The following is an 18,769-nucleotide window of genomic DNA, read 5'->3' as shown; positions in this document are numbered from 1 at the left end:
TCATTCTTAAAACTCATGGAAGCCAATAGAAGTAAAGCTGCCAAGGTCGTTTGCAAAGTCATCAACATATTTCCCCAATTTTTCATGTGAAGCATAAAGAGAGAAGAATAGAGTCAGTGGTAGAGCTCACTTTGTGAGTAGGAAGTATGGAATGGAAAATAAGATGGTGAGGTTGTATGAAGAGCATGCATACTCAACTATCTCCCATGACTCCTCTGACTTCATAAAGTCTTCTCTGACTTTTGACTTCTATTTTCCCTTCTCCAAACAAAAGCATCATAAAAATCTTAGGAATCCCTTCCATAGAGAGCCACGGTTGTCCTTAATAAAAATTACAGTAGAAGGACCATGGAAAGGTGTGAATGAATGAAGCCTGCTGTGATCTAACACTGTAGACGTGAGTCTGATTTCTGAATACATCATTAAAGTAGAATAATGAAGAAAGGAGAACTCTCAAATGATGGCGTGAATGCCTCTTGGCTTTTTTTTTTTTTTTTTTCAGGTAAGGAAGGAAAAATCTGTGTGTTATCATTAGAGCATTTGATGTCAAGCAGAATGTCCCAGTATTGTGATTCAATAATCACTCTCACCATCTTTAAATAGAAGTAAAACTTATTCTAAATTGCTGGTTAGGAATCTTCTCAGAATGATCGACGGTGTATGATTAAAACTGTTGTACAGGCAATTGCTTCCACACACATCTAGGGAAGAACAGAGCATCCTAAAGGCAAGTCAGTGCTCCAAATTTGAGCCAAGATCCAAGTACTAACTGTCTTTACTTGGTCACTTTTTAAAACTGGCTTAACTCATTAACGAATACCCCTATCTACCTTTTCATCAGAGCCTGTCTCAACTATAGAATCTGTTCAACCAAAGTATCTAATGTCTAATAACACCATTCTTTTGCCTATTCCAAGTTCTGCATAAGACCCCCTCCAATTTATCTCCCCTACTATGGCCTCATCTCCCAAGGACAGGTCCTGCTGAGAGCCTACGACTCTACGACACTTCCTACCTATGTCCATCCTCCCATTCTCAGCCAGCTCGTCTTTTCCTAGGGGAAGCCTATCCATATTCTTGCTGCAATGCATGGTCTTCCTGCTATACTTGGGCCTATTTCTCTTTGGGATCATAGAAATATACTTTTTAAAAAGCTAAGTGCAAGTATTTCCTCTATCCCAGAAGCCTGTGCCTATTACAAACCACAGTGATTAAAGATCCTGGGGTGCCAGGGGAAACTTGGGTCCACATATGACATGGGTCCATTGACAAGATTTTTACAATGCAGCAGACACAGCAGAAATGATGGGAAATCATTACAGCAACATGTGACTCTGTGAAGCTGTTTGGTATCCTAAAGCTTATATCTGGCAGTTATTGATCTTTTTTGTTTGCTTAGAATGAGTATGCAAAATATATCCTTTGTGATAGCTAAAATAACACAAAGACTGGTACATATTTTAGCAAAATACTAACATTTTAAAGAGTTAATATTATACTTATTCTTAATATGAACTGTTAACTCACAATAGTAGCCTTATTAACTAGCCACACATTAATTTCTTATAATAATCATAATATACAATATATGATATAATATTTGCCCTGCACTATACCAAGTACATCACACATATTAACTCATTTAATATTCATAATAATTCCATATGGCTATTATTATTACTATATCTCTTTTTCAGATGAAAAAACTGAAGTGTATAGAGTTTAAATAAAATGCCCAAGCTCTTGTCCCTTGAAAATCCATGAGCTGGGTACCAAACTGAAGCATTACAATTGCAGGACCTGTACTCTGAATCTCTGGGCTAATGATACCAGGCAAGGGTTCTCAAAGGATGATTTCTGTGCTGAAGAAATTTACACTGCACATAATAAAGATAGGAAGAAGGAGGTCTATGTCTTTGTGACTTGGCTTCCTATAATCTTTTTTTCCCAGTTTTACTGAGATATAACTGACATGTAACACTGTATTAGTTTATGCAACATAATGATTTAATATATATATATAGTGCAATAATTACCACAATAAGTTTAGTTAACATCCATCACCTTGCATAGTTAAAATTTTTTTTCTTGTGATGAGAACTTTTAAAATCTACTCTTTTAACAACTTTCAGTTATACTAAACAGCATAGTCACCATGCTGTACATTACATACCCAGAACTTATTTATCTTATAACTGGAAGTTTGTACCTTTTGACCACCTTCACCCATTCCCCATCCCTCTGGCAACCACCAATCTTCTTTCTGTTTCTATGACTTGGTTTTTTTAGATTCCACATATAAGTGAGATAATACAGTATTTGTCTTTCTCTGTCCGACTTATTTCACTTAGCATAATGCCCTCAAGGTCCATCCATGTTGTTGAAAATGACAGGATTTCCTTATTTTTTATGGATGAATAATATTCAATTGTGTGTATATGTGTGTGTATATTTTCTTTATCCATTCATCTGCTAATGGACACTTAGGTTGTTTCCATGTCTTGACTATTGTAACTAATGTTGCAAAGGACATGGGGATACAGATCTCTTTGAGATAGTGATTTCATTTCCTTTGAGTATATTCCCAGAAGAGGGACTGCTGAATCATATGGTATTTCTATTTTTAGTGTTTTGAGGAACCTCCATACTGTTTTCCATAGTGGCTGTATGAATTTACATTCCTACCAACAGTGCACAAGGGTTCCTTTATCTCCACATCCTTGCCAACACTTGTTATCGTTTGTCTTTTTTGATGATAACCATTCTAACAGGTCTGAAGTGGTATCATTGTGTGTTGATTTTCATCTCCCTGATGATCAGTAATGTTGAGCACATTTTCATGTATCTGTTGGCCATGTGTATGAGTTCTTTATTTATTTTGGATATTATCCTCTTTTCAGATATATGATTTGCAAATATTTTCTTCCACTTGGTAGTTGCCTTTTCATTTTGTTGACTGTTTCCATTGTTGTGCAGAAGCTTTTTAGTTAGGCGTAGTCCCACCTTTCTTTTGTTGCCTTTGCTTTTGGTATCAAATCCAAAAAATCATTGTCAAGACTCATGTCAAGGAGCTCACCCCTTATGCTTTCTTCTAGGAGTCTTATGGTTTTCAATTTTTTTTTATTGGAGTATAGTTGCTTTATAATATTGCGTTAGCTTATACTGTACAGCGAAGTGAATCAGCTGTACGTATACATATATCCCCCTTTTTTTGGATTTTCTTCTCATTTAGGTCACCACAGAGTGCTGAGTAGAGTTCCCTGAGCTATACAGTAGGTTCTCATTAGTTATCTATTTTATACATAGTATCAGTAGTGTATATATGTCAATCCCAATCTCCCAATTCATCCCCCCTTCCCCATTGGTATCCATACGTTTGTTCTCTACATCTGTGTCTCTATTTCTGCTTTGTCAATAAGATTGTCTATACCAATTTTTTCAGATTCCACGTATATGCATTAATATATGATATTTGTTTTTCTCTTTCTGACTTACTTCACTGTGTATGACAGTCTCTAGGTCCATCCATGTCTCTACAAATGACCCAATTTCGTTCCTCTTTATGGCTGAGTAATATTCCATTGTATATATGTACCACATCTTCTTTATCGATTCATCTGTCGATGTACATTTAGGTTGTTTCCATGTCTTGGCTATTGTGAACAGTGCTGCTATGAACATAGGGGTGCATGTATCTTTTTGAATTATAGTTTTGTCTGGGTATATGCCCAGGAGTGGGATTGCTGGATCATATGGTGATTCTATTTTTAGCTTGCTGAGGAAACTCCACACTGTTTTCCATAATGGTTGCACCAACTTACATTCCCACCAACAGGGTAGGAGGGTTCCCTTTTCTCCTTACCCTCTCTAGCATTTGTTATTTAGAGACTTTTTAATGATGGCCATTCTGAATGGTGTGAGGTGGTACCTCATTGTAGTTTTGATTTGCATTTCTCTAATTATTAGTGATGTTGAGCATCTTTTCATGTGCCTACTGGCCATCTGTATGTCTTCTTTGGAGAAATGTCTATTAAGGTCTTCTGCCCATTTTTGGATTGTGTTGTTTGTTTTCTTGTTGTTGAGTTGTATGAGATGTTTGTATATTTTGGAGAGTAAGCCCTTGTCTGTTGCATCATTTGCAAATATTTTCTCCTATTCTGTAGGTTGTCGTTTCATTTTTTTTTGTTTGTTTGTTTTTGTTGTTGTTTTTTATGGTTTCCTTTGCTGTGTAAGAGCTTGTAAGTTTGACGGAATTTCAAAACTTTAGGGTTGAGATACAAAAAGCCAGTATTATTAAAGGGGGAGTGATTCATTACAAATCTCTACCCTTCATCAAATTAGGATATTCAAGCATGGTGTCATTTGAATGAGACCATAATGTCACTTGCATGAGCTGTCACATTACTCCTCTTCTCCACATTGGGCCACAGTATTCTGAGAAACAGACCATCAAATGTGTAGGTAAAGGAGGGCAGGGAGTATACATCTGGACAGAAATACCTTTAAGTGACTGAAGCAACAGTAACTAGTGGCAAAGGAAAAGAACCTGAGCAGTCAGAACACTGTTGGAGGCCTTGCACACTTTATGAAAACTTGATTACTTGCCACCTGCTAGGATGAAGGGAAGACAGAAAACTGTTTTTTTTAATCTTGATTCTGTCTCTACAAAGACGCTCCCTGCAGGTTTGTTTACTCCTTTAGTTTTGTCCTCAAACTGCAGACCAAGATGATTTTTTTCCTAAATATGTAATTTTGAATTAACACCGCCTGTCCCCATTCCAAATTGGCTCCCATTTTTCCTGTATCCTCCAAACACCCCCACCAATCTCTATCCTGCCATGTAGAAAAACATACTGAAAATGGGTTTGCACTATATTTAGAAAGTATGATTTAAAAAAAATTATCAGTAATTGTATCTGGGTGTATTGTTCCCGGATCATATCCTCCTGTGCTACATTTAGATGTTAGAGAGGAGAATGTGTCATCCACGGAAGGGGAGCTGAAGTGCTGATGTGTACACAGCTATAGCCCCCATGCACAAATCAGACCCTGAATCTGAAAAGTAGGAATATCTTGGTTGGAAACAAAACTGGATAGGAAACGTTGATCAGAATATAAAATAGCCAATATGTCCAAGTGGTCAAAATGAGTATTTCCAGTCTATTTTAAGTGCATTTTTATGGCTCACAATTGTTATCTAATCATTGTGTTTTCCCAAATGGTTAGAATTTCAGGTCAAAAGGAGAAGTAGCTACACCTCAGTAGAGTACACCATTGAAGAGATCATTTAAACAAACATCTCCCTTTCAAAACTTCCAGAATGATAGATCACCCATTATCTATTATCTATCTATCTAATTGTTATATCTCCATCTATATGCTAATGCACACATACTATATATTAACATGTGTATACACACATATACATAATGACAGCATGGGAATATGTCTTTGAACTGCATTTCTGTCATGCCCTTTTACTTAGTCACTTTCCCCCCAGTCCTGGACTAAGGGAAATTTTTTTTGGAGAAAGAAAAAAAAAAACTCTTCATCCTTCCTTTGAATTCTAGCAAGAATTTGATGTATTATGAAGCAGGAAAGCCATTTAAGTTTTTTCTCTGAATTTGATATTCTGACTGTCATGAAACCATTGTTTAGTAAAGGCAAAAATTGCAGCTACCTAGATTTTGCATGTTTGTTCACTGTTTTTAGATGGAAATCGAGGTAAAAGTTTGGATGGAATTTGAGCACTGACTATTTGACATGCTATGTATTGACATTTTCCTGCTCATTAGTTTGTGCATGTGAGTAGACAGCCTATCACTCTCCACAATACATAGGCACACTGGTATTTTGTTGTTGTGTATTATGTTTATGGAAGCCTTTCTGAAACTCTCTGAGCAGTTTGATAGCATAAATCCATATTTTAAACTTTTTGGATGATTTTTTCTACTTAATAACTGCCTGATCACTGATCACTTTTATTTTCTTCTTCTTCTTTTTTTAAAGGACACCATTATATGTATTTTATTTATTTATTTATTTGGCTGCATTAGGTCTTCATTGTGGCATGTGGGATCTTTCTTTGTGTCAAGTGGGCTTCTCTCTAGTTGTGGCATGCAGGCTCCAGAGTGTGCGGGCTCAGTAGTTGCGGCCCGCGGGCTTAGTTGTCCCGCGGCATGTGGGATCTTAGTTCCCCGACCAGGGATTGAACCCACGTCCCCTGCATTGGAAGGCAGATTCTTAACCACTGGACCACAAGGGAAGTCCTTCACTTTTATTTTCTTCTGATATTCAAACAGACTTTTCACAAAAAGAATGCAAGTTTTAAAAAAAGAAACAAGAAATGATTATACAAAGAGAAAAAGAACATGTTGAGCATTTTTACAAAGATAATAAACATGTCTCTGTTAAGAGTTTCATTACAATAAAATAGATGTTTTTCCCCTTCACCTATTGAGACACTAACAGTTTGGGTCTCCTGAATTATATTATGTTTGATAACTTCCTATTGCATTAGTGAATTTCCATTTGGCTATAAAAAATTTCCTGATAAAGCACCATTATTTCTATGGCTCTGAGGCAAAGCATAATCTGATTATGTAGCTACTTTTATTATAACTGTAGCTAATGTGATAATATACACCATATTATTGCAGAAATGCTTTGTGATGTTTTCACTTTTGGAAAAGGGCAGACAGGCTCAGAGAAAGAACAACAGGAGAGACAGGGGATATTCAAACAGAACAGCAAAGTGTGCCCTTAAAAAGCAAGTTGGCTCCACAATTGTATAATGCGATTTGTTCTCCCGGGGAGAATGAAGAAAAGGGGGGTGGTGGGGGTAGGGTGTTCCCTTCCTCACAAATCAGGATGACACACCCTGTGTCTGAAATCAGAAATCACCTGTCTCTTATGTTTAGGATGATACCTGTCAACAGGGATAGACAATGAAGATGAGCTCATTAGGACAGACTGGTTATCTCATTTAGACTGAGTTTACCTCTAAACCATTCAATTCCAATCCATATGTTGAGCCCCTACTAAGTCTAAGTACAATGCTAGATGGTGTAGATACAGTGGTGAAAACACCATGATCCCTATTGTTAAGCAGCACATATTATTTAATAATCACAACACAATGTAGTGGGAGGTATATAAATTATTAATTATCATTCCATGTAACATGTGATATAATATTGACAAGGCCTCTTGGAGGCTGAGTAGGAGTTCCAGATGGATGAGACAGTCAGGAGTGTGTGGAACAGAAGGGAAGAGGTGGTGGTTGCTAGAAATGGTTGCAAAGGCATTGGGGGTGACAGGTTAAGGCCAGATGTGAAGGACATGACATGCTCTGAAGAGTATTCTGGACTTTATTCCATGATGGGGGTGGAGGAGGTTGTCCCCAAAGGAGCAGCAATAATAGTTCAGATTTATGTTTTGGGAAGATGTCCCTGTGAACAGAGTGCAGGATGGATAGGAGTGATAAACGACTTAAAAGAGGAGAAGGCCATGAAGCTACACTAAGGTTGCTCACCAGATTTGAGGGATGCACAGATTTGGTATATGTGTTTGAGCCAAAATCAATTGAATGATTGAGGGAAAAAGTGGGAGTCAAGGGAATTGACTTGTGTGACTAGGTAACTGGTTGGCCCCATTAACTGATAAAGAAAAATCTTGCTAATGAGTTTGTTTTGGGGTGTATTAATTTTGAGATCACTTCCAGAATATCCAGGTGGAGTTGCCCAGCAGGCTCAAGAAGGATACCAAACTTCTGAGTTATCAGTATATTAGCGGCAGTTACAGTTTGGGAAACAGATGAAATAACAGAAGGAAGAAATGGAAGGAAAAATGAGAAAGCTGAGGATGAAAGTCTGGGAACACACATTCAGAGGGCATAAGGAAAAGAACTAGTGAGGGAACCCAAGAAGAAGTGTTCAGAGGGGGAGGAGGAGAGAAAGTAGGAAAAGGTACAGTAGTGGTTTGGCGAAGCAAGTTTCTAGATGGAAGGATCCAACTGTGTCAGAGACCCCTGGGCAGTTAAGAAAAATAATGATGGAAAGTCCTGAAGATGCACAATTGGGAGGAATAAGAGACTGCGGAGGCAAACTACTTATTCTGAAGCTTGGTAGGCGAAAGAATGGTAAGAGGTAGAGTTGGGGTAAGGAACTTTTGTAACTGGTGAGAGCCGAGCAAGGCTGTGTGCCGAGGAAGAGAAAAACGTGCAGAGAAGGTGAAATATAAGGATTAGCCTTGGACTTGGAGAAGGATAGGTACTGATGTGAATGTAGAATGCAAAGGAGGCATGTGATGGGGTTCACATATCACATATCACATGCAAACCCCATCACACATCTGTGAGACTGTGTTACCCATCTCAACCCACTTATATGTGAAAGTTTGCCTCTTTGTGGCCACAGACTGACTCACCCCAGATTGATTAATTAATTAATTAATGAGTATCATTGTTCATAACAATCTCTAAGTGAGGGGTTTGTCAAGGTCATCACAAACCCATCAACAATGTTATAACAACAATAACAAAACCTTCAAACCAAAGCCCCTTAACACATACTGTATTTTTTGAGTTAACAGTATTGTATTATCTTAGTGTACAAGAAATGAAAACCGGGTGATAAAACTTGAATTAACAGATAACCTCATTACTTGAAGTTTTATTTTTCCCAACCTTTAGCAAAAAAGAGGCAAATGATAAACATGTTCCTATGAAGTTCACAGAAAGAAACCTTGCAAAATTTCCTTCCCTAATTCACTCTCTATACCGAAAGTCCTAGGAAGATATTGTAAAATGTTATTGAACATGATACCCTGAGGCACAGAAAAATACTGGATCATTAAAGAGAGATCAAATTATGGTCAGTTTCCTACACAGTAAGGAAAGAAGGGCTAGGCCTTTAAAGATTTTCAGTGGAGCTAGAATACAATGTATTTGTTTGGTTGACCTCAGGTTAAGCAGAAAATAAAATTTATCAGAACCTCTCATTTTCACCATTCTCTGAGCACTCCAGTTAATTTAAATTTTGTACAGGGAAACAGTACAGAGTTGGTTTTTATTCTATGGTAGAGAAGTTATACTTGGTTACAGGTATGAACTTTCTAGGTATAAAGCACAGAAAGGTTTTCATCCCTGATGATAAATCTTTTCATAAGTTTTATCCAATTCACTTAGAATTATTGAAGCTATTCCTAAGGAGACACTCTGTCATTCTATACTAGTGGCACATAAGATAATTCTCACTCAATGGGGTTTTTTTTTTTGGAAAACCAGTGTTTGTCTCTGTAGAAATGAGCTTATGCAAGCTCATAGACCATGTTTCTGGTTCTGGTTTCAGCTTTGCTGTTGACATTGACAAATCCTTCACTTGTTTGGATCTCAGAGTTCTTATCTGTAATGCAAAGAGTTTGTCTAAGATAAACTTCAAGGGCCCTTTCAGATTTAAAATGCTTTGTGTCTATATTCTTTGTATTTGGCCTAAATTTTCCAATTTGGGGCTATCTCTCTTGGATCATTTCCTTCAGCTATCAAAACATCTCCCATCTTAAAATAATTTTGTTCAATGTCCAGCATTCATCCCATTTCTCATAGCAAAACTTCTTGAGAGGGTTGTCTGTATTGGTTGTCTCTCCTTCCTCACTTTCTATTCTGACTTAAACCCTCTCCAGTTGGGCTTCTGCACTGAAAACCGCCCTTGTCATATCACTGAAACCGCCCTTGTCATTGTTGACAGTGATCTCCATCTTGCCAAATCTTTTGGTTAATTCTCTATCTTTATTTTGCTCATATGACCTAGTTAACTGTTCCTTCCCACTTTAAAAAAATGTTTCTCTAATCTTCCATGTACCACTCTTTCCTGGTATTTTCTCCTACTCACTGGGCAGTAACCCCTGCTGGCTTTTCTTCTTCTCAGTCTCTAAACCAACTTGTCTAATAGAAATATAACATGAGCCACACATGTGATTTTAAATTTCCTAGTATTTAATTTCCACATTAAAAAAAGTAAAAAGAAATAGGTGAAATCAATTTTAATAATACATTTTAATTAACTCAAAATCTCCAAAATATTATTTCAGTAAGTAATCACTATAATTAATGAGATACTTTACATTCTTTATATATATACTTAATCTTCACAGTCTGGTGGGTATTTTACACTTATAGTGCATCTCAGTTTGGAGTAGCGTATTTCGAAAGCTGAAAAGCCACATATGGCTACTAGTGGCCGACATATTGGATGGTGCAACTCTAAATGCAGGAGTGGCCTGGGGCTCAGTCCTGAAGCCCTTTTTATTCTCCATGTACAGTCTTTCTGGGTGACCTATATTATCAGTCTTTCAATAAGTATTTCTTGGGTGCTTAACATGTGCCAGGCTACTGTGTTCTAGGTAGTAGAGGACACAATAGTGAACAAAACAGTCATAAATCCCCACCCCAACAGAGCCTATTTTCTACTAAAAGAGAGTAGACACTAAACAATATAACTGAGTTAAGTATATCACACAAGAGAAGGTGGTAAGTGCTGTGGCAGGGACAGAGGAGTGGCAGAAAAATGGAAAGTGAAGTTAGAGAGGCAAAGAAGGGGTCAGATGATTTAGGGTTTTTTTTTTTTTTTTGTATGCTATTGAAAAATCTTCGGCTTTTATCATATTGAGATGAGGAAACATTAGAAGGCTTCAAGCAAAGAAATACATGATATAACTCAAGCTGTGAAGATGATTTTGGCTGCTGTTTTGAGAATATACAATAAAAGGTCAGGGGAGAAAAGTTGTCACCAGATAGGAGGCTGTTGCAATAATCTAAGCTGGAGAGGACAGTGGCTTTGATCCGTTTGTTACCAGGGGAAGTAGTGAGAAGGTATCAGGTTCAGGCCAGATATATAAACATGGGAATCATCAATGCATGTCTGCTTTGTCCAATAGGATAGCTACTGGCCACATATTGCTATTTAAATTTAAATTAATTAAAATAAAAAAAATTCAGCTCCTCAGTTACACCAGCCTAGCTGTATTTCAAGTGCTCAATATCCACATGTGGTGAGTGATACTGCAGTAGACAGTACAGATACAGAACATTTCCATTCTCGCTGAAAGTTCTATTGGGCAACATCGATACAGATGACATTTAGAGTTTTGTCCTCCTATCTCTCAAATCAACTTCCTGCTAGATGTTTCCACTGAATAATTATATTATTGTTATACTAATATATGTCAAATTATCATCATATACACAACATGGTCAGTATTTTTGATTCCAGTCTTCATCCCTCTGTCTACTTGGACTTCATTTTTGCCATCCCGGTAAATGGGATCACCATCTATACGACTGAGCCAACTATGAGGTCATTCCTCATTCCTATCTTTCTCTCCCCACCCATCGTGTCACTTCTAATCCATTAGCAGGTTGATTTGCTTCTACCTCTAAGACATAGCCTGACTGTGACCACCGCTTAGCATCTCCGCCTCAATCACATCCTCTTTCATGGGACAACTGAGATGGCTTCCAAATTGGTGTTTTTTTCCACTCTTACAATATAATACGGTAGAATCACCTGGGAGTTTAGAACCAAAAAAAAAAAAAAAAAAAAGCCAGGAAAAGCAATGCCTAGGCGCTACTCCATGCCCACAAGTAGAGCTTGGCTTTATAAAAGTTTCCCAGGGGCAAGGAAAGCTGAGGACCACTTTTACCCTATCCTCTTCCACCACTTCCCACTGTCTACTTGCCACATAGGAGCCAGAGCAACCTTTTTAAATAGTAAATCAGATCATGTTATTCCCTCTCCTGAAACTTTCTCATCATCTCTCATTGCTCTGAAAAGAATTCGGAGCTCCTGACCCTACAAGATCTGGCCCTGAATGTTTCTCCAGTCTGCTTTTGCCTGGCGGACACCTATGGTTGTCACTTCCTCTGGGAGGTGCCCTGTCCTTCTCATCTTAACCAGCCCTTCTCTCCTCCCCCAGCACCTTTCTCAATCACTCCCCTTCCCAATTCCCTGGTTTATTTTCTTTATGGAATCTATTGCTCTCTGAAATTGTTACCAAATGCAGGTTCACGTGCCCAATGCATTGTGAGGCCAAACAATACAGAAACGTCGGAGTTTGGAGCCAGGAAAGGTTTATTGCAGGGCCATGCAAGGAGAAATGGGGCTCATGCCCCCTGCAAATGCCAAACTCCCCGGAGGGTTTCAGCAAAGCATTTTTAAAGGCCGGGTGAGGGAGGAGGGTCACAGGGTATGTGATCAGCTCATGCACAATTCTCTGATTGGTTGATTGTGAGGTAGCAGGGTGTAGGTCCAGGACTACGTGCTCATGATCATCAAATAGTTAATTTCTTCCATTTGGTGGTGGTTTTTAGCATCTGAAAAACTCAGGAAATATGCATGAGATACTATTATCTGGGTACTTCAGAGAGGAGCTACAGCAGAGGATATGGGGAAGGGGTCTGTCCAGGGAGGCCTCATAGGTTCCTGCTCGTTTACACAATGATCATATTTAATACTTTTCTGATCTGTTGTTTATTTCCCTGACTAGAACCTATAGTCCATAAGAACAAGGAACAGTTATCTCTTTATCTCTAGCACTAGAACAGAACCTGGCAACAAATAAATATTTCTGAATGACCCCATTCAATTGCTTCATTTAATACATATTTTAAAAGATTTAGAATCTTCAGGGAAAAGACAATGATTACAATGATGATAATAACATACTCAGCAACAGCTATGATTTATAGAGTGCTTACTATGTGTTAGGCACTGTGTTTATTTCAATACACCCATTTTATGGATAAGAACACTGGGATTTAGAAAGGCAAAGTAACTTGATTGGGGCCACCAAGGTAGTAAGTATGAGAAGCCAGATCTGGAACTGGGATCTGTCTGAGGCCAAGGTCCTAAATCTTAAAAAACAAACAAAAAAAACCCAAAACCAAACTTGTAGCCATTTAATAAATATTTCTGAAATAAATAGAATAAATGGCAGTTGATGCATTTTAGAAACTTGTCAAACACTGATACTTAGTTTATGATTAGGAAAAACAATATGCTTCATCTTCTCTTCCCATATAGACCTTGGGTCACTGTTGCATCCTTTTGCCCCTGTACAGAACTCAAGTGCTGGCCTGCATTCCTCTTTTGCCAGTTATTTTGTGCAACATGCTGTTCTAGCCTAAAGAATTCCATCTCCTAGCAGCTACCAGGGTTACTTGCAGCCTCAACGATCTTCCTTTGAGAGAGGGAAAAATCCCTTAACTTTGTAACACAGTCCAGCGATGCATGAGAAGCCTTTGTCAAACCGTAGGGGGGAAAAAAGGAAAATAAAAATACCGTTCTCCTCTGGAATGTCTCCTAGGACTAGTGAAAAATGCTAATTCTGACAACAGCGAAGTCATTTAAAAATCAAAGCACCTTTGAATTATATTCAAAATGAGATTAAAATGAGAAGTGGTGCAAGAAAATAATTATATTCTTCGAATCTAGGTGCATCTTATCCCCTCCAGCTCTGTCCTCCTGGTGTATGAAGCCCTCGATGTTTCCCCCAGGAATGATTTTCCCGTAACTCATCCTAGATACGCTTTGGTTCCGTTTGCCGGAAAAGGTAGAGGGCTGCAAGGCTTTTCTTGATTGACCCGGAACAGGCTGATGGGAAGTTCGAGCCTTCCCTCCTTTGTGTAAAAAGCCCCCAACGGTGCAGCGTTTTTATTTTTAATTACTCCAAGCTTGGTGTGCATAGGGGTGCTTACTGGCCTCGACTAAACGGGCTGGATCTGGAGGCTCCAGGAGATCAAGTTCAAAGTGGGTCAGAGCGCTTACAGAATGTGAATTTCTCCTTCCCAGCACAGGCCTACGCTCTCCACACCCCGCCTCTCGCCTCCGAGCCCCTCACCCTGCTGCGGAGACGCCCCTCTCCCCCGGGCATCCAGGAAGCGGTGGGCCCGGGGGATGCGCCCTGGGAAAAGGGCAAGGATCCCAGGCCGCGCGATCTATCCCCAGGCACGCCTGGCTCCCACGTCCCCGGGCCGCCCCCGCCCCGAGCGAGCCCGGCCCGCGCCCCAAGGCTCCGGGGGCCCGTCCGCATTCTTCTGCAGCCAGATGACGGCCCTCGGGGCGCCCCTTCTTCCCGGCGCGCCGCTACCAGGGCGCGGGGGGCGGGAGCTGCGCCCCAGCCCGCGGCCCAGATGGCCCGGCAGCCCCGAGCGGGGACATTTTCTCAGGCTTTCAAAGAGAGCACTTTCTTTCCTGCCTAATATTTAGCTCCTTCAAATGCAAATGGAGAGGTTTCGCTCCAAGGTTAGCATAACAATTATGGGAAAGCTTTAAATCTGATGCGTTTGTTTACACGATGAAAGGCCGGCAGGATCCGAAAGCTCGGAGGCCCCGGCTTTCAGCGACTATTTTCTAACTGGTGCCCTGCGAGTCAATTTTAGATCACAAAGAAAACCAATTTATAGGACGGTGGAGGCTAATTTTGGAGGGAGTTCGACGTTATTATCATGTTTTTTTAAATGACCGCTGCTGAAATAGTGATTTTTTTGGTCCCCCTTTTTCATCGTGAAGTTTGGTGGGAGGTAATTGGTGTTGGTGACGGGCAGGAAGGTCTTCGTTCCTGGGGACGATGGGAACCGACCATGGGGCTAACGCAGGTAGAGGATTTTCCAGGGACCTGGTGGGATTTTAGCCTAACACGCGTAAAAGTGTCTTTCAGTGTGCTTGTCAAAGAAGCTGAACTCTTTTCGATTTGGCTTAAATGGTTTGGTGTTTCAAAAAGGGTTGTCTGGTTTTAGCTACAACCTCAGACTAGAGTTCAGGGAATGCCATTCCCTCACTGTAAAACCATTGATTTCCAGATCTTGACAGTGAGAACTGGGCCTGGCCCATTGGAAGTGTCTCAGCTCTGCTGGGAGGGGGGAAAGATGACCCTCAGGGCCTGCTGAATCAGCAAGAAGGAAATCTCAGGCTTTTTTTTTGTTTTGTTTTTACTCTTAGACCTTCTAGGAGACTTTTTCCAGCCCTCCCTCCTAGCACACAAAGGAGAGCTCTTATATGCGATGCTGTGAGATCTCCGCCTATTAGGGTCTTCTCAGTGTGAGGCCGAGGAGAGAATGAAGACCCTTGGGAGCTGGCTTCATTGATAATATATTAGCAAATGTTTTGTAAGCACTACAATCTACAATCCTGTAACACTGAAAGTTTATGAGTATGGAGTATTTAAGAGTATTATTCCTTTTGGGGAGTATTTATTGACCAACATAAATATGTCATTTTCAGTGTGAAGGTTAAGTGACAAAACCATTTTTTTTCTTGAATTATTTCTACAGGTGAACTGAAATACCTGTCCTGACAGTGGGACCAGGGCAAGCATGGATGGTGCTATTATTGGACAGGTACAAAGCAGTAGTGTTCAACCTGAGTGTGTAGCAGAATCACCTGAGGGTCTTGTTAAACCGGCTGGCTGGGCCTCACCCCCCAGTTGTCTGATGGAGTAGGTCTGGGGTGGAGCCTGAGAATTTCCATTTCGCACAAGTTGCCAGGTGATACTGATGCCCTCTTCCCAGGACCACACTTGTAGAACCACTAGCAGAAAAGAATCAGAACTGTATTATTTTGAGAGAACCTAATAGGATAAAGCAGTTTCCTCTTTGCAAGAATAGCTTAGAGAAAAAGAATAGCTACTGATTGCTACTAGGAATTAAGATTGAGGAACTATTCTTAAATTTAAACATTTCTCTGATCTGGGTTTTTATAAATTTATTTTTTTTTAAATTATTTTTATTTTTGGCTGTGTTGGGTCTTCGTTTCTGTGCGAGGGCTTTCTCTAGTTGTGGCAAGCGGGGGCCACTCTTCATCGCGGTGCGTGGGCCTCTCACTATCGTGGCCTCTCTTGTTGCGGAGCACAGGCTCCAGACGCGCAGGCTCAGTAGCTGTGGCTCACGGGCCCAGTTGCTCCGCGGCATGTGGGATCCTCCCAGACCAGGGCTCGAACCCGTGTCCCCTGCATTGGCAGGCAGATTTTCAACCACTGCACCACCAGGGAAGCCCTGATCTGGGTTTTTAAAGATTATTGGCTTGGCCTATTTAGGAACTCAAAGTGAAGTGAAGTCTTCCTGAGTAGTGTTAGAAAAACACTATTTGGCCCTGCTAGCCAGATGAATGGGTTCTCAGCAGATGGTGGTATATTAATTAAATATATATTTTTTCTGATATTCAGGTACATGGAATTTGCCCCTTGGTCATCTTAGTAATCATGCCCCTCTTATGAATTACCCTATGATATGGCCTTTTCTGGAGTGTTTTCTTTCTCTGAAACCCTAGACTACAGGGTCCTTCTCCTTACTAAGACCCCTCTTCAAACCCAAGTGCTGAAATAAGCCTTCAAGACAGAGAAGTTGAGATTTTCATGAAATCTTAACTGTTTTAAAATGAAATCTTAAAACCCCCTCTCATTCATCTAACCATCTGACGTAATCAAACATACTTATATGCTTATGTTTAGTGTCTGTATTTGATCTTAGTGTCATCAATATGCGTTTTCCTGTTTTATTTTAAATTGCATATCCTGTGAAGGAGAGACATTTTAATTCTCACTTTTCATAGTGCTTAGTATGGAGCCACACAGACGTAGATACATAAAAACAAATGATTTTAATGACGATGATGATGTCTCATTAAGTGGCTTGACATGAAGTTAGGGTCTGTTTACATGCTACTAAAATATAGAGATGAAAATATATCTTCTAGATAAAGTCACTTGACCATGGACACATGTCATGCTAGTTAGAGACAAGTAGTAAATTTAAATTACAGGAGAAATTTTTCTCAAGTCATATTTTTATGTGCATTAATATATAGCTCAAGAAATCATATGTAAATCATTCTGTAAGATAAACAAACACCTAAAACTGATTTTTTGTTTAATAGGCACCATAACATGCTGGAGAACACTGACAAGTGAGCTTCACCAGTAACTAGTTTTGTGACGTTGCGTGTTGAGAATGGAGGGCGATGCTGTTGAAGTAGAATTTGCTGAGTAAGTCATTTACCCTTCTCTCGTCTATGAGCATGAGATATGAATGATCGTTATAGTTGTTTCTGGATTACACGTATAGCATCTGCTTTGGGTTACTTAAACCATATAATACATACACATGCATGAGGGTCAGCATTGGTTTAAACAGGTGACTCTATTATGATAATATTGTCAACACCTTTTAAAATTATTGTGATCTCCTCTACATATGTTCAGTCTCCTTGGATTTGTGGAAAATGCTCTGTTGATTGTTTTTCATTGTAAAGGAGCCAATTTCTTTGAGCAACTGCTATTTCTACCTGAACATTCAAGTCATTGAAGAGACATTTAATTTAGAAACAGAGCAGAATTTCTTTACCCTTGCCGTTATCCTATGTCACAGCTGACTGCTTTAGTGCCAATAAAATGCTAGGGGCTCTGGTTTTTACTGAGCAAAAGCACTGAGTGACAAAGTCATTCCTGTTGAATATTAACATCATTTACTGAGAATATAATTAGAAATAAAATAAGCTAGCATATAAAATTTGTATCTTAATCATCCTCTGTCCTTGTTCAGGTGTTAAAAAATTCTTTTCTTGGTCCTAAATACAGAGTTAGGGTTTTAAGGGCATTAAGCCATCATCACAGCTATTGAGGCAGTGGACATTTCCTCAGGTATTTTAAGAGACTTGACTATTTTGGAGGTCGAGTGAAGAGTGGGACACGAAATCTGTGTGTGTTTGTGTCTCTGTATTGTGGGGTGGGGGAATGGAAGTGGAAAACGATAGAGTAAATAAGGCTCTCGGGTATTTACTAGTGCTGAAATAAAACCACGGTTTGAATCCGATAGGTCAATTATATATAAATACGGTGTAGAGGGCAGATAGCCAGAAATAACAGATTTTATTCTCCAGAGGGAAAGGGAGAATTAACCAGACCAGAAGTCTCTGGAACAGGGGTACTCCATTAGATAAGAACAGTAAGGCTTGAATACATTTATTTCATTGTATATTCATTTTATTTACCAGTCCTCCTGCTGCAGACATTGGCGTTGCTTCCATTTATTTTTGCTATTATAAATAATGCTGCTATGTTCATTATTGTGCTTGTTTCCTGGTACAAAGGTGCCATATTATCTCTAAGGCATATTCATTTTGTGATGCGTTATTAATTTCTATTCTGTCTATAATTTTTATGAACAAAGTAGTAACCCCTAAGCCAATTTCATGTGTTTGCACAGTAGAATTGTTCATTAGAGGGTATGTAGCTCTTCAGCTTTGCAAGCTAATGCCAAAATTGCTTTCCAAAAACTGTACTCCTACCACAGTGTATGAGTTCCTGTTGCTGTGTATCCTTCCTAACACACTACATTGTCAGAATTTTACCTCATTGTCGTTTTTAATTTCCTCTCTTTGATTATTTTAATGTGGTTGATCATTTTTCATATATTGTTCATTCATGTTTTGTCTTTTTTTCAATGTAATTTACTACCCTTCTTTTTATTTTTTATTTTTTAATTTTTATTATTATTATTTTTAACTTTATTTATTGGGTTGCCTTGGGTCTTAGTTGCAGCAGGCGAGCTCCTTAGTTGCAGCAGGTGGGATCCTTAGTTGTGTCAGGTGGGCTCCTTAGTTGCAGCTCACTGGTTCCTTAGTTGTGGCATGTGAACTCTTAGTTGCAGCATGCGTGTGGGATCTAGTTCCCAGACCAGGGATGGAACCTGGGCCCCCTGCATCGGGAGCGTGGAGTC

General features: G+C 39.4%; 1 long non-coding RNA gene across 1 annotated transcript in view; it reads left to right on the top strand.

The window, feature by feature from the left end:
- Positions 1–15,393, top strand: part of LOC133094324 (uncharacterized) — a 68,114-nt gene extending 52,721 nt beyond the window's left edge. Inside the window, exon 3 of the long non-coding RNA XR_009701449.1 lies at positions 15,329–15,393. This is a non-coding gene — a long non-coding RNA (uncharacterized LOC133094324). The remainder of the gene's footprint in view (positions 1–15,328) is intronic.
- Positions 15,394–18,769: the final 3,376 nt, after the last annotated feature.

Source organism: Eubalaena glacialis, chromosome 7, assembly GCF_028564815.1.
Source record: "Eubalaena glacialis isolate mEubGla1 chromosome 7, mEubGla1.1.hap2.+ XY, whole genome shotgun sequence".
Lineage (NCBI taxonomy): Eukaryota > Metazoa > Chordata > Mammalia > Artiodactyla > Balaenidae > Eubalaena > Eubalaena glacialis.
This window is presented reverse-complemented; position numbering and strand designations above follow the sequence as displayed.